Source organism: Thalassophryne amazonica, chromosome 17, assembly GCF_902500255.1.
Source record: "Thalassophryne amazonica chromosome 17, fThaAma1.1, whole genome shotgun sequence".
Lineage (NCBI taxonomy): Eukaryota > Metazoa > Chordata > Actinopteri > Batrachoidiformes > Batrachoididae > Thalassophryne > Thalassophryne amazonica.
The window spans coordinates 52793908-52811418 of NC_047119.1; the positions used below are offsets into that span (position 1 = coordinate 52793908).

General features: G+C 42.7%; 1 protein-coding gene across 2 annotated transcripts in view; it reads right to left on the minus strand.

Annotated features, from left to right (window-relative positions):
• gsna (gelsolin a) overlaps positions 1-14531 on the minus strand; it is a 46588-nt gene extending 32057 nt beyond the window's left edge. For both annotated transcript variants that reach the window (XM_034192921.1, XM_034192919.1), the window contains exon 1: positions 14371-14531. The gene's annotated coding sequence lies outside the window, so the exon portion shown is untranslated. The remainder of the gene's footprint in view (positions 1-14370) is intronic.
• Between the last annotated feature and the right edge of the window lie 2980 nt (positions 14532-17511).

Sequence of the window (17511 nt, forward strand, 5' to 3'; positions counted from 1 at the left end):
CGCAGACAGTTTGTAAGACGACCCCCAAACTCTGAATTCAAGCCACAGTTCACAGTGAAGACAGTGAAGCATGGTGGTGCAAGCATCATGATATGGGCATGTTTCTCCTACTATGGTGTTGGGCCTATATCGCATACCAGGTATCATGGATCAGTTTGGATATGTCAAAATACTTGAAGAGGTCATGTTTCCTTATGCTGAAGAGGACATGCCCTTGAAATGGGTGTTTCAACAAGACAATGACCCCAAGCACACTAGTAAACAAGCAAAATCTTAGTTCCAAACCAACAAAATTAATGCCTCGCAGATGTGAAGAAATCATGAAAACTGTGGTTATATAACTAAATACTAGTTTAGTGATTCATAGGATTGCTAAAAAAGCAGTTTGAACATAATAGTTTTGAGTTTGTAGCGTCAACAGCAGATGCTACTATTATTGTGAACACCCCTTTTCTACTTTTTTTACTAATAGCCCAATTTCATAGCCTTAAGAGTGTGCATATCATGAATGCTTGGTCTTGTTGGATTTGTGAGAATCTACTGAATCTACTGGTACCTTGTTTCCCATGTAACAATAAGAAATATACTCAAAACCTGGATTAATATTTTTAGTCACATAGCACTACTATTATTCTGAACACTACTGTATGTGTCACATTCAGAAAGCTGAGACTGTTCTGAACATATTGATATGCAACATATGGGTGTTATATTAAAACAACGTGCCTTAAAAGGGAGGTTTCTTAAAGTACCCTTATGGCTCTGAATGTTAAGGGCAATTTGGGGGTTGACCTTCATTCACATACCAAGGTCAGCATGTGGATGAAGACAATATGCCAATCAAAACGCCTGGAAGGACTAGGACAAACAAAGAGACAGACAGACAGAGAAATGTTGCTGAAATTATAGCAGAATGCTGTCAGCCGATTGAGAGCAGTGTTTCCAAAAGTTTTACTATGGACCCAGTTTTATTTAGAAATGATGAGAAATGTTTATATGTGTATAAATAGAATAGAATAGTCTTTACTGTCATTGTACAGGGGGTACAGAATTGGGGAATTAATATTACTGATAATTTTTACGGTCATTTATCCGTCACTTTGTTACCTCAAATGGTAAAGCAGCCTGTGTTACTGAAAACATTAATTTTAGAAGTCAACAATAAAACCAGATGATACCAAATAAAAATCAGACTGAAAATGTCCATATCTGTCTGATTCATATAGCCACAGTTTTAATTTAATTTTGTCAATGACAATATGTAACAATAATGCTGGCAACATAAATAGACATCAATGTTGTCTCATGGGTGTAACAGCAAATTTAGCAGATATCGCCACTAGCAACTACGGCTAGTGACGCGTGTATGTGTGACACACCCACACGGTCTGAGCGGGTCCGGTACCACCCCAGCATCCAAAAGTGGAGCAAGAGATATGGTGATGCTCCAGTTTTCTTTTGTTTGTTTTTTTCCAAATATGTCCTTCCACATTCCGGCCAAACTCCTTCCACTCCGTGCTCGCTCCCGATCCCGCTCCTCTCACACACCTGCTGCAGGCGGAATTATGAGAGAAACCGTGTCAGTGTTAGACAAGTTAACTGTCTCCCCCGTGTGACTGAAAGGAGTACTGCAGACTTGAATCGCAACACTGGTGACCCAAATAAAATCTTTGACCTACATGTGGATTGCGACCCAGTGTTTGGGAACCTGTGGTCTGTAGGACATAGGACTTCTGTCTGTACAGTTTTGGGGTTAAAAGGCAAACATGTTGACCATCTTGAAATCAACTTCATGCATACAGAGCTGGTTTTCTGTTTAACCTCGTTTTGGGGCCCTTGAGTCTAAACTAAATGTTTAATGAGCGTTTTTAGCAGACAGGGTTAACTAAAAATACAGGTCCGTCTGTACAGCCGTGTTCTGCCACATGGCGGCACAGAAAGCAGCACAAGAAACGTTTTGTTGCCCCCTCTGAGCTCTCTCAGGCTTCAGCGGACAGAACCATCTTTTGAGTTTTTTGCAGCAGCCTGGAGTCCACGCTGATGTCATGCCGTCAGAGCGAACCGTCAACCAGGACCGCCAGGTGGCTTTTACACCGCTCATTCATCATTACAAAAAAACAAGACTTGCTGGCTAGTTGACTGTTAAAAAATATGTTTTACAAACTGAGGTCATGTAGTTCAAAATGAAAACAGAACCCAGTTTTCCACAGGAATGCTGCCTGGCTCTGCCTCGGTGCTCACGTGACTGGCGGTCCACAGCGGAGCAAGAATTGTCTGTTCTTCTGGGCTGCCGTCTACCCACAGACACGACAAGAATCTGCTCCCGACCCTGCAGAGGGTGGAAACGGCGAAGCCGTCAAGCAGCTGTGGGGTTCTTTGTAACCCCCAAAGTTCTCTGCTCGCTTCTTAAGTAACAGAATACCAGACCACGTGTTTCCACGCAGTGCCGCGCGGTGTGAGTGGATTGTTTTAGCAGCGCCACATTCAGAGATTTGCAGACAGAGAGAGAGAGATGTCCTTCTTTTCTGCTGAGGTTCAGTTAAAAACGTGTTTCAACCCATTAAAGCTACAGTATGTAAGATTTTACTCTACGGTCACATTAGCTACAAATGGCAGTGACAAGCCATTGGCTTTGTTACTCAACGGGCGCTCCCAGGGTGTGCACGCTAACATCTCCGTAAGATGTCTGTGAATCACTTCAGCGATGTTATCTGGTTATAAAAACAATTTTCAGATTTTTGAGTGTTTATTACTTGCTAGTTTTTACAAAACATATGAAAAACATATTAGATGTATACAGAAAAACGGCTCTTTTTTTGGAGCATACACAACTGTTTTTGGAGCGCATTCTGGCATCTTGGTTAATTTTGTTCGCGCGAACAGCCACCTGACGTCACACTGCTTGTTCACTCTGATTGGCAGTTGCCACGTTGCATTGCTTCATATTTGTGGAAATTTCCGTTATAATTTGGCCCCATCTAGCTGGCGGCACAGCAACATGAAGCTAATGTGACCATAGCGTGCAGAAATGGAACATGTCAGTCAAAACCATCTGTTCATTTGTCTGCAATTACCTGCAGCAGTGATGGGGTGGTGGCCAAGTGCACTTGATCTGAGTGTGGCCAGTTCCTAGTTCAAACCCCACCCTTGACATGAAGGGCACCTGGCGTAAAATCTGGGCCAATTCAATATGCAAATCCACCTCAGATTTGCTGTGGCAACCCCAAGTCCAAACAAGGGAGCAGCCGAAGGGACTTACTTACCTGCAACAATGATTTCATGTGGGTTGAAAGGTTAGAATGAGCCCATCACATCTACACAGGAGTGCGCCCCCTCATGGAGGCAGCCATGTTGCACTGCCATAAAGGAACTTACTTACTTACTTAATGCCATTTTGCGGTGTGGCCAGAATACTGAAGAAAAAGAAAAGGAGTCAGTGGTTGCTCACCTTTACACTCCCCTTGCTAGCGCAGGCTAACGAGACTGACAAACCTCATTTTGGGAAACAGAAGATTGTACATATTGTTTATCACAAGAGAAGACAAGGGAGCGTGAACCCCATCAACAAAGAAGAAGAGAAACAAAATCATGACCAGTGATGAAAAAATGTGATCGGCAACCTCACCACTAGAGGGTGCTAAATCTTGCACACTGTAGCTTTAAGTCCTGACACGCTACTTTAAATGGTGCCTTAGGTATGGATGGATCAAGCTTTCATCATGGCTTCATGTTGGATTATTTGTTTTGTTTTGTTTTTTTATGGTGAACTTGCTGCAGAAACCCTGAAGTCATATGAGGTCACGTTCTGCTGCTGTGCACATTTCTCCAGACACAAAGAGACTATAAATGCTGTCCAGTACCACTGGGATTACTTTATCAAGAGAGGAGATGTGGAAAAAATTGAATTTTGCCTCAGGGGCCCGTCGTGTGGTGGAGTTTCCACCCTGAAGAGTCCGACTGTAGGTCTGCAACTCCTGCAGCAAAGTAAAACACTTTAACAGTTCACCATTCATGACTGCCAGACTTTTTCTGTTGCACCTCTTCACCGTGCTTTCGAGGATGAAAAAAAAAACGATCTGTTCCACCCGATTGGTCCAATAACCACCCACCCACCCCATATAATTTTTTATCAACCATAACTAGCAATGAAGACACGAGCACCCGAAGTGAACTTTACTCATGCATCTTTATTACCTACATGTCCTGCACATTTGCACAAGTTAATGTTGCACAAATGAAAAATACAAGTTACGTTTTGAGAAACTGACCATTTATTTACGCCACAGAAAATGTGCACACTGTTGCATTTTTGCTCTGCAGCAGTTGATCGCGTCCCTCTTTGTGAGGTCGCTTCCCAGCGGCAGGGCACTGTTATTGCTATGGTGCGAAAGTGCGTCAAAATAACTCTCAATGGAGGAAGCAGATTTTCACCAAACTTGGTATTAAAATATTCCTTGGAAAACTGTCTGCAGATGATTAAGGTCAAGGTCATCAAAAACAACACATTTGCCAGCATATTTCTGCAGCAGCCGAATGCAGTGAGCCAAATCTTATATTGATCTGCTAATTATTTGTGGTGTTAGTGATGTCATAATGATGTCACTAAAACATGATGAAGTGACGTCACTGTGGTCTGAAAAACACATTTTGTGGATACGACTCCCTTTCAGTAAGGTGGGCAGTCATCTTTTTTTCTTCAGTATTTCAGACATGCTGCAAAAGGCAGAGTAATTATGTCCCTTTTGGGCTACTGTATCAACACAGAAGTGCCACATTGCGTTCTCCATGAGGGGTGGGTCTGCTGCCATGGACATATGAAGGGCTCGTTCCAATTATTCCCAGCATTTGTTAAAGCATGTATCTTGTAAAATGCAATGATTAAGTAGTTAGATTAATGAGTCCAATGTCTCCAGATTTTTTGCACGATAACTCAAAAATAATAAATGTTATCATCTTGTAACTCACTAAATTTAAATGGCATTTAATGAGGACAAACTGATGACATATTGGTTAACCTTGATCCACAAGATCACCTCAAAAAGCAAGTTTGTTTTGTTGATATATACACACATATGCGCCACCTGCTGGACGTCTCAGCTTGTTGCAGGGAATGATCTTATCGCACACGATAGAAATTAGGAGCAGATGTAAATGAAGTTGCACTGAGCTTGAGATGAGTTTGTAAGTAATTTTTTAACATTGTGTGGATATATTGAACCACCTGGGATAGATTAACAATATCTGGCTTGTTGGTCTGGGTAGGACCACTGACTGGGTTGTTGCCAGGCAACATCAGCTATGACATTTTGGCCATGTGGCGCATTTCTCTGTGCATGATCCTGCATGATGCAGGTGCCTCAGTAGATGGAGAAGACCAAGGGCACGCCCACATTTCTTCGGCTACAGCATATAGGCAGTTACTTTTGAGATGTGGCGATGGACCGCCTGTCTACCTGCATGGTTGCCATCCAGGACCCAATTACTCCAGTTCTGGCAAGAATAGTAAAAACACAAAAAAAACAAAAACAAATAAATGCTTCAACCATAATCAGAAATGGGGACTAATACTCAAAAATGGCACGTCTGAAATCTTCCCGACAGACAGAAGACACCGAGGTTGTTACTCCGTCCTCCAAACTGTCACCTCCTGCAAGTCTGCAGGATCGTGACGGGTGAGAGAATACAATCGCTTCTTTGTTTGCAAACGTTGTGCAATAAGACAGTCACTTCTGTTTGAGTTAGCAGATAGCGGGTCATTAAATTACACCGATAATCACAGGCCACTGACTGACACACAGCAAAAGCCAAAGTGTCAAAAATATCAAACTTTTCCCACTGATGGTGTTATTTTAACACACTCGTTGATGAGCCTGTCAAAATTCAGCGATTGGTTCGAGACTTAATCACGTCAGTGTTGATTCAACACTGTGCAGGTGCTATTGTACTCTCTGAAGGTGTAACTTTAAGTCCTCTTGATGTCATGGTTACTGCTGCCTGTTGTGCTCTGTGTGTATGAATTAACATGTATGCAGCAAACACTCAAAATTTACTTTAAAATGTATATTTACTAAAAATATTCACTAAATAATCACAACCCTTCATTTCGCCCCACCAAAAAAAAAAAAAAAACCTTGAGCCACCACTGCGCATGACACGTTTGACCAATTGGTGGCAGCAGATGAAAAATCTGGATTAAAATGCTAATAAACATGTACAGCTACAGTGTGCAGGATTTAGTCCCATCTAGTGGTGAGGTTGCAAAATGCAATATGCCTTCACAGGGTCATGTGTTTGTTTCCCTTCTCGTTTTTGCGTATTTGTCCGTGCTCCCTTTTGAGAAACAACATGTATGGTCCTCTGTTTTGTAAAAATGAGGGTTGTTACACTTCGGGAAGAGAGGGAATCATCTTTTTTCTTCAGTATTTCAGACACACTGCAAAAGGCACAGTAATTATGTCCCTTTTGGGCTACTGTATCAACACAGAGGTGCCACATTGTGTTCTCCATGAGGGGTCTGCTCCCATGGACATATGAAGGGCTCGTTCCAATTATTCCCAGGGTTTGGTAAATCACGTATCTTGTAAAATGCAATGATTGAGTAGTTAGATTAATGAGTCCAACGTCTCCAGATTCTTTGCACAATAACTCAAAAATAATAAATGTTATCATCTTGTAACTCACTAAATTTAAATTGCATTTAATGAGGACAAACTGATGACATATTGGTTACCTTGATCCACAAGATCACCTCAAAAAGCAAGTTTGTTTTGTTGATATATACACACATATGTGCCACCTGCTGGATGTCTCAGCTTGTTGCAGGGAATGATCTTATCATTGCACACGATAGAAATTAGGAGCAGGTGTAAATGAAGTTGCATTGAGCTTGAGATGAGTTTGTAATTTTTTAATGACACTGTAAATGTTCCTGGACGGTTCAGTGACGTGCCTCTTCCAGACTGGGGGAAATGACTCATGGATGTTTTGTGCAGCACGGCAAAACAGAGCTAAAAGCTTAAATGGAGGCGATCACATGACCGCTTCTTTAGCTGCATGCAGGCCACAGCATCACCTCTGCAGAACAGGAGTGTGATCAACTGTTTTCACCCCATTTATCCTTTATCTCTCCCTGGTCAGCAGGCTTTGTCCTAAACAAAAAAAAAAAAAAAAAAAGAAGAGGGACTGCCATTCCAGGACTGCAACCCTGGGATAAACAGTCCCCTCCCCCACTTGTGTGTTTTTTTTTTTTTTTTAACCACACTCTCTTTTCGGCCTGAGGCCTGGAGTAAAACTCCAAACCTAACCCGCTGAGGTCAGGACGGATTATTCTGTTGCACTGGTGTTCGCTGTCAGCTGTTCTCCTACATAAAAATTAGGAACGTCGCTGCCGTGTCTGAAATCAGGAGCCGCATTCACACGGAATCTTATCTCAAGTGGCCTTGCTTTTCAAAATAACACACTCGGCGTTCCGAGCTCAGAATGTTTTTTCCTGAAATGTGTTCACAAAGCTGCCCGGAGCAACTTTTTGGAAAGGGAGAACTTTCAGGGCGTGGCCGCCCCGTTTGCTATGGTTACCACATGCATTGTGATTGGACAATCGGCAAACTTTTGCCAATGCGGACCTCCAGTGCTAACATCGTGTCTGGCCTAAAAAAGTCATTCCCCCCTTTGTGAAGGAGATTCTGGATGACTCATTTTCTCCATGAAAACCGCTCGGCCTTGTGTTCCTTGTTGAGTTTTCCTGCAGCTCGCTCGCCTCACATGACCCTTTAATCGCCGCTCTGCTTCCTTCTCATCTGTTTGCACAATGTCAAACACGGCGCAGATGTGAATCAAAATGACCGGTTATGGCACAGTAAACAATCGCTCCTCAAATATGGCTCGCTATTAAATGACAGGAGGCGGATATTTTAGGAGGGTTCCGCTTGAAATCTTTCCAGCGCTGCTAGGGAACGGCCAGCGGCCCTGCTGCATAAATGGATCCAAACAGGCAGGACAAAAGCACATCTCTGTTCAGAACAACTTGTATGGTTTTGAACTGTTTTGTCTTATGGCAGTAATTCAGTGCAACAAATAAATTTAATTGGTGAAGCAAAGACAGAGGATATAGTGTTAAATCACTGCAGAGCCGGAGTACTGCTGCAGACAACAGAGTACTACACAGGAATCTTTCAAATGGTGGTACAATGTTGCAAAAATACTCTGGACATTGCTCTTTTGAAAAAACGCCCACAGGCAGGGCTGTACCAGGGCTGGATCTGCACCACCCACCCCCACTCCACCCCCATGACCAAAATGTATACTCGGAATGTTTACAGATACAGATTCTTTATTGTCATTGTAACTAGTACAGAAAATTAAGGCCCAAGAAGCCCTTCAGTATAAATATAAACCTGAGTAAACTGCACTCAGACTTGAAAGGTCTGGAGAAGAAAAAAAACAAAAAAAACAAAACAAAAACATAAAATTTAACCAAATAAAAAAGGTATGTCCAGAGTGCCAATTTAAAAAAGACAAAACAATTTATAAGTATGTAGTAGCAAAAAAGATTGCATATAAGGGTGATTCTTTAACTACGGGCACTATTGGCCTTGTAAATGTAATTTCCACCACACCATTGCCTTACAATATAAAGTGCCTTGGGGCAACTGTTTGTTGTGATTTGGCGCTATATACATGTGCTCTGATGTCACTGTTTATCTCCATAGAAACTACCCAAACAATCTTTCATACAAACTGTTTAAAGGGACATTACAGTGTTGTGGTGGAAATTACGGCAATAGTGTGGGACAACTACATTTTGTTTAAAAAAATCACAACAGTTGTATGACATTCAATACCCCAATTATGTTTTGATTATTTTACTGATATTTTATTCAGAGATATTTTAAAACATTAGAAAAAACGTTCTTTACCATTCATTTTTATCATTGAAGATCAAAAGTCTGGGTGTGGGACAAGCACAAAACGGCAATATTTGCATATAATGATGCTGAAAAAAGGTGAAAAAGTCATCATAGACTACTAGAACAAATTTCTTAACACACTTTCATTGTAAAGATAACTATAAAAGTGTGAAATTTCCCCTTTTTTCTGTTTTTCATACAATATGATCAAAGGACATAATAAGTGCCCGTAGTCTAAGAATCACCCATAAAAATCAAAATGGAGATGGGGTATATTCAGGGATGAGTTCCAGAAGGATGTGGTCTGATTTGCCTGAATGTGGTGCAAGTCTGGCCCTGTAGCCTTTCTTAATATTGGTGTCAACTTTGTCTGGTGTATTTGTGGCACATCTGACATGTTGATGAACTCTGAGGAGCACTGACTTTAATTCCACATGATTAAAATCGCCCGTGATAATGTGCACAGCATCTGGGTGTCGGTTCAGCTGTAGGCTGATGTTGCTGTGTAAAAGTCAGATGGCAGAGGACATTTATTCATAACATCCACCATTCTCGTCAGATTATATCATAAGACGCTGCATGTGAGACCCAGTGACCGCTATAATTGTTGTGAAAGTGTAGTGACACGGACCCACAACAGGGGGCGCAAATGAATGGACAATAGAAGGAGTCAAATTTGAACACTTTACTGTTGTGAATGCCACAACCATACACAGCAGATTATAGAATGATACAAAGTCAATGGATAAAGGTGTCGTGTGGGCAGGCTCGATGATAGGAGACGTCCGTCTAAAGAAGAACCGGAACCACACGATTTCCTCCGCCACCAAACCCGAAGGATACTGGAGCCGCCAGGTCCCGAGTCCCCCAGGTGGCCACCGTCTCCGCGTGTCGGGTCTGGTACTGCTGGCGAAGAGCAAAGACAGTCAAGTGTGGGTGTGTGTACACCCAGTAACAACAACGGTGGGAATTCTACCTCCACCTCAAATCACACACTCGTGCAGCTCCTGTTTCAGCACTTATCTGGAAAGAGTGAGAGGCGAAGACGTCGGCACTCTCACGAACCACCAATCAGCGGACAAGGCTCCACAGGAAAGCGGCTGCAAAAAGAGTTCAGACTAAGATACAGTTTAGTTTATGGCTGAGAATATTACCTCCTTAGAAGAACGATATCTCGGCGACGTGGTGGAGGTGTCATCCTGCTTTTATCTGGGGTGAAGTGCAGATGATCGGTGACAGCTGTCATAGTTGATGAGTGACAGCTGTCACCTCGGTTGTTCCTGTGAGGCGGCAGCGCCCTCTCGTGCCTGAAGCCCGCACTTCAGGCAGGACACCCTCTGGTGGTGGGCCAGCAGTACCTCCTCTTCTGGCGGCCCACACAACAATAATCATGATTTACTTACCCAGTTGTCTCTTTTCACTACAATAAATACCCGATTGACATGTGATCCACCGAGATTCTGCAGCCAATAGCTGTGCACTGACCGCATTTATACAAAACCTCAATGTTCATCTCAGAAAGACGCACTCTGTTTTAGAATGCAGCTACATGCACCATTTCATGACTTTGATTTCCAACGTTTTCTTCCCCCATGCACCTACCCTTCTGTAACCCCCCCCCCCATACACACACAGACTTGAGACTCTAATGCTGTGTTTACACATAGGCAGGCCGCGTTACGAATGTCATTTTTCCGTCATTAGTGGCACAGTCCTGACATTCTAGCATGACAGCATTCGTAATGGTTCCTGTGATGGTTCTTGGAGCCCAAAATGTCACACGTTGTCACGAATTGCAACGCGGTGTCACATTTCACTGCGTGCCACTACAAATCACTGTTTTCTTTCACACACAATTAAAATCCTGCTGCACCGCATTCAGTTTCATTGCTGCAGTATGCCATCTGGCTCTCTCCATCTCCTCCTCCTCCTTTCTGCATAACTCTGCGCAACTAAGCTTGCGATCACAAAGTTCTTCTGCTGTGGATTCATCTGGATGTTGAGGAGCAATTTGGAACAATATGAACTGTTAAGCAGCTGACAGTAGGATGAATATGGAGTTGGGGGGGTGGCGTGGAGACAATTCACCTAATTCACAACATGACAGATTAGTGACAGAATGTAACGCAACAGCTCGGGACAATATTCTTGACCGTGTGTAATGTTTTGTAATCATTCACCAGCGGCACGTGCCATTAATCGTAATGTGGTAACAGGTCGCGACTGTTCCTGTGGACACCTGACGCCTCTGCCCAAAATCATCACATTCATTATCAGCGGCCAAGAATGTATACTTCGTGGCATTCGTGACTTGTTGTCGTTATGTGTAAACGCAGCATTAGATACAGTCCTGCACGGGCCACTCAAATTTTCAAAAGTGCAACATGCACCAGACTCACCAACTACAACCAAATCTGTTTGTAACCATGTACCATGGAAGTCTGGAATGCCAGATGCCGTTCTCCGACTTGAGCCACATTATTTCAGCATGATAAGCGTACTGCCTGTACATCTGGGTTCGAGTCCTGGTCACACTGCCTCTCTGTGTCCTTGGATAAGACACTGCATCTGTATCATCGCTGTCCAACCAGCTGTACATGGGTACCAGCTTTGGCTGGGGTGGTAACCTGTGGGGGACTGGGGTCCCATTCTTGGGGGATGCATTATGCTACAATGTACTGGGGTAAGCACCGGCCTGATGGGCCTCAGGGCCCGTTCTGGACTTCTACTGTACTTAGTCAAAAACCTACTTTTGGATACCAAAATCATCCAGATTGGTCACTGGCCCAACTGGCCATTTTTCTCTTTTTTTTTTCCATTTTGAAAATTTGAGTGGCGCCTGCGTTTTTTCAAAAGACTCAAGTACCACCATTAAAAAAAATTATTTTGCCCTGTGCAGCAGAATTTTGGACTCTGATGCTACAGCTGATGCAAAGAAGCACTTATTCCACAATGTATGTCGTTGCTCATTTCCAGCCGACAGAGATGTCGTTTTCAAATTCAACACCCACATTGTTTAAACAGCAAGTTCACGTGTGCTCATCTGTTGGCCCACTGGCATGATGGTCTTAAAAGGTGTGGTCAGGCGCAATGTTGGTGGAATGCTGTTGTGATGGAGGAGAACCACTTTGTCTGTAGAGCAAACCAAAACCTGGTCTACAGACAAGTTTTTCTGCTATTTAGTATATGGCGCAATATTCAGATAAGCCTTTCACAGGCGGCTTTATGACACGCGTGTGCTCTGTTGTGACACACAGGGATACAAAAGTGAAAACAAACAGAAATGCACTCAGTTCTACTAATTCCTATTTTTAACTTATTTTGATGCTGGATTTTGTCATCCTCTGATGTAATTTTGTGATTATACCACAGAAATAAAGATACTTTATTGCAATGATAGAAAGCACATTTCATTAAGAGGAGGACACCTTTTATGTTGCAGGATTTTTTTTGAACTACACTGATCTGCATGCACACTGATTTACAACGGATCTCATATGCAACATTGGTGGGGACCCCCCCCCCAACCCTGTATAAACCTGGATCCGCCCCTGACTAATGCTGACATAAATTATTCCTGAACATATTAAATGCATTAAATATTGTTTCTGTTTTCTTGTATTCAAAATTGTGTTATTGTAAGCAAAAAAAAAAGGGAGTACTTCCTGTTCTCAGCTGCAAACACATGCACAGTAAACATGCACGCAGGTGTTTGAAGCAGATGTCTAATTGTGACCCGCGGGTGCAGCACAGTCATCGGATTGAGGCATCCCATAATCTTTAGCCCTCAAACAGCCAAGAGAACATCTGACACGCTGTTTTCTGATTGGCTACCTCAGGTCTGTTTGTGCCACTTCCTCTCACACGTGCACAGGCATAAAGCTCACACACCGCATTCTTTGACTTGTGCATCAGCCACATGAACACACTCATCACTTCCTCAGACAACTGTCTCAGTATTTGCTTGTGTGTCTCTATAGAAATCGCAGATGCCCTTAAATGGAAACTTAAACCTCCAACTTTCAGGGGCGTAGCTAGAATTTTCTGAAACAGGGCTGTGATCACCCACCTTAGCCTTAATCATATGTGCATGTCAAAATAATACTACTATTGTAATTAATAAAAAAAAAACAAGTAATGTACAATAATAATTTATATTGTTTTTAATTATTCGAGTTGGGTTATTTAAATTATTTTCTCAAGAAAGCAAGCCATAATCCATCCAGGACCCAAGGCAGTTCTATGGTGTGGATGCAGGTGAGCGCAGCACCAGTGCATGCTCCCAGATTTGTCTTGATACTATAAGCTGCTACAAGTAATTATTTAACTGAAATAAAATACTGTCTTGGAGTAAAAAAATCAAGAAAATAAGTGCCTAATTTTGGGTCTTGATATAAACAGCTATAGAGGTGCCATTAGTTATATTCGTTTTTGATTGTTTGTTTTTTGGTGACTATATTTATGGATGTTTGTTTTTTGGTGACTATATTTATGGATGTGCATTCATTTGAAAATACTCATAAATAAATGGTTGAATGTATACGCTGACATATGATATGACAAAATTGTAAATATCACATGGTTATAAGTCACCATTAATGATTGTTTAATTTTTGTTGCAATTTCATTTTGGTTCCTCTCCAAAAGGAGAGGAGAGGAACCAAGGTCTTGCTGAGCAACGAGGAGGAAGGAGTGACAGTGGCAGCCTCAGCAGGTATGACAGGGCACGTGCAGCAAATGCAGCAGAGATTGTCACTCGCGCATTGGACTGATAAGTCATTCGCACAGGTGAAGACAGAAACAAAAGACAAGAAGTGTGAAAAACAGAACAAACAAACAAACTGGATGCTACACCATTGTTTCCAGCAGATGGGGGGATGCCAGGAGGGGAATTTAATTTTGTCTGGTTCTTTAATGTCTGTTTTTTGTGTGTATTCTCGTGTTGCGTTGGTGCTTTGAAGTGCTACGCAACATTTCCTAAAGTGCCAATAAAGCTAAGATTATTATTGCAAAATAGGTTTTGTATGGGGGAGGGGGTGGTGGTCTTAGGCACCCTTCATTATGTTGTGACTACGCCCCTGGACTTTTTTTTTTTTTTTTTTTACTCTTTAAGAAAAGCAGAGCAGAAGAAACACATTGTGTGTTTTTTCCTGAGAAAACTTCATTTTAAGTTGTGTTTGATGTCATAGCATCGCAGGCAATGATTTTAAACTGAAGAAGAAGAATGTGACCGTGTTTCTGCGGGTTTTATGGAGAGACCGTGATGTTAGTCATCATACGAGCTTTACTGCGTGTCCATATACGGACTCAGCTGCCAGACACTCGACAAAATAAAAAAACAACATATTTGCATGCAGACTTTAATCAAATCCTCTTTCAGGCCGCCTACCAGCGTGCGTGAAAAGTAAGGGTTCATGAAAAGTAAACGGCCATTGGGTGCCGAGCCCGGTCGCTGTGGTCCTACCTGAAGTGTGAGGCGGAGCCGCGGTGTGCGCTTCGAGCTGCAGCGGGGAGGCAGAGGCTTCCAGTCGGCGAGGCGGCGGAGAGCAGAGCCGCTGTTTAAGCTCGTGCTCCGGGACACTCCCCGTTATGACCCTCCCCTGTCTGCGGACACGCGCCCGTGCGCACGCGCCACAGCCTGCCCTGCACCCAAGGGGCCGTACGTCCCCACCCGAGACCTGCAAACACACATCAGTCATTCAGTGCAGAGTCACAGATTATTTACCCAAGAGGAGGTTTACTGGCCCTGATCGGCAAACCACAGCCAGCTGGAGAAGACTTCATTCATTTAAACATCATTTCTGGCTGCTTCTTTTTTTTCTTCAACCCCCACCCCCCTCCCCCGCTTTCTATTTGCTATATGTGCATGTGAATTTTATTCTGTCCGTCCGTCCGTCGGTCGGTTCGTCCATCCATAAGAGTAAACATGTCATCCTCATGGAAACTGATTTTTATTTTGTAAAGTTCCATATTAAGACTGCTGATATAAATTGTGAAAAGAAGTGGTCCCTGAAGTGAAACCTGGGGTTCGCCTATGCACTCAGGTTAGAGCTCTGACCAACAGTGTATTTGTCTGATAGACTACCTTTGTCCAAAAACTCAGTATCCTCCTGACATGTAAATATATATATATATATATATATATTTGTGTGTGTGTGTGTGTGTGTGTGTGTGTGTGTGTGTGTGTGTGTGTGTGTGTGTGTGTGTGTGTGTGTGTGTGTGTGTGTGTGTGTGTGTGTGTGTGTGTGTGTCCTGGTAGTCAGAAGGATATATGTATTTTTTCTACATAAATGTGTGTATGGCAAACATTGTATCGTGAAAGGCGTTTGTTAATTTGCTTGTTTCAATAGATACCACATTGTAAATACGTACGGTAGTAACAAATTATTGGTACTGATGTGATAACTGTTTTGAATAAGTCTGGGTTATAACTGAATTATTATTACTGAACTCGTAAGAATCGTTCATCGTTCAGGTATCTGAAATGAAATGTTAGGGTTTAAAAGTAGACTAGTGTGTTGCCCGTGGGGATCCACAGCTCTAGGTTGGGTAGTTTATAAATAGGTAGCTGATATTTTTGTAGGCAGGGTGGTAATAAATTAAGCAATGAAGCTTGGAATGCCGTGTGAGTCCAGAATGTTTTCAGAACCTTAGATTATCAGTAAGTTTTATTTCCTGTTAATTATGTAATTTTTAAAATGTTAATTTACTGTCTTAATGTATTAATAAATTGTTTAGGTGCTTGTTATCATATACCCTATTATTTTATTTCTACTTCTATTTTGTTATTTGATGTTTAAATGGACCACACTGGAAATAAGTGTTTACACTTTGTTGTGTCATCCATGTATTTTTAACATATGTACAATTATATTATGTACTTACATTGAACTTAAAATCATAGTTTTAATATAAAGATGACTTACTGGCTCCTGCTGGAATGGCGTGAGTCGAGAAAGTAGTTAGCAGCATGCACGCACTCACACACCACTATTATAAGCAGATGGTTTTAATTTGACAAACAAAGACAGTGGCTGAAGACATTAAAACCACTAAACATTTCACACATGGTACCAACATGAAACCTAAGTCACTCATGGTAACAGCAACATGAGACTTGTTAAAACTGATAAAAACCAACTGAGCTACAAAAATACAATAAATCACTAACACTTACAACACTATTAAACCACATAACATAAACCACAATAACAACATTTAAAATCTCAAACCCCGAACTCCCGTAGTGCATTGTAGCACAGCATCCATTGTTTACTGGTTAGCTAAAATAGCTAATTTCTCCAAAAATATTTGTTCTATCAACTTTCCATTTTTTCAGCATTCATCCTTGACCCAAAATACATAAGCATACCAAAACGACAAATGTCAGCTCTCCCGGTTTTGCATGATTGAAGCCATACACACACACACGCGCGCGCGTGCGCTCCCACACACAGAGGCCACTATTAATAGAGTTCTTCTGTTTGTTTGTTTTTTTGGGGTTTTTTTTTAAAGAAAAAGCAGAATGTTTCTTGTGTTTTCTATTGTATTTTCTTGTTTTTTTTATTATTATTGTTTGAGATGTTTTATTGATTGATTCTTTATACAGTTATCTTTTATGAACAGCTTTTGATTCATTTTTGTTGTGAAAGTGTCGTGACACGGACCCACAACAGGGGGCGTTAATGAACGGACAATGGATAAGCCAAAAGTAACAATTTAATGTTGTGAATCACACAACAACGTACAGACAACAACAATATAGTGACTGTCAATCATACACCAGGTGACATGTGGGCAGGCTCGACGATAGAAGACGCCTGGCGAGAGAAAAGCCGGATCCACACAGCTTCCACCGCCAACGGAGCTGAAGAACACCGGAGCCGCCAAGCCCTGCACCCCAGGTGGCCGCTGTCTTCAGCAGTCAGACCCGGTACTGCTGGCAGAGAACAGAGACAGTCCAAATGAGTGTGAGGTCGCACACTCAGTAATCCCACAGTCTGTATTCAGTAAGGAGGGAGCACCTCCACCTCCAATCACACACTCGTGCAGCTCCTGTCTAACCACTTATCTGGTTGGAGTGTGAAGCGAAGCCGTCGCTGATCACACCAAACACCAATCCCACAGATAAGGCAAACACCACAGGATAACGGCTGCAAAAGAAGTTCAGACTATTACACAATGTTTTTGTTCAGCAGAAAAAATTACCTGATTGGTAGTTGATTTCTTGGCGGGGAGGTGGAGTCGCAGTCCGGCCTTTATGGAGATGGTGATGAGTTGGCTGAGTGACAGCTGGTGCTGATGAAGAGTGACAGCTGTCACTCCCAGTGGCTCCGGCGCCCTCTCGTGCTTGAAGCCCGCACTCCAAGCAGGGCGCCATCTGGTGATGGTGGGCCAGCAGTACCTCCTCTTCAGCGGCCCACACAACAGGACCCCCCCCTCAACGGGCGCCTCCTGGCGCCCGACCAGGCTTGTCCGGGTGCCGCCGGTAGAAGTCGGCCAGGAGGGCCGGGTCCAGGATGAAGCTCCTCTTCACCCAGGAGCGTTCTTCGGGTCCATACCCCTCCCAGTCCACCAGATACTGGAACCCCCGGCCCTTTCGACG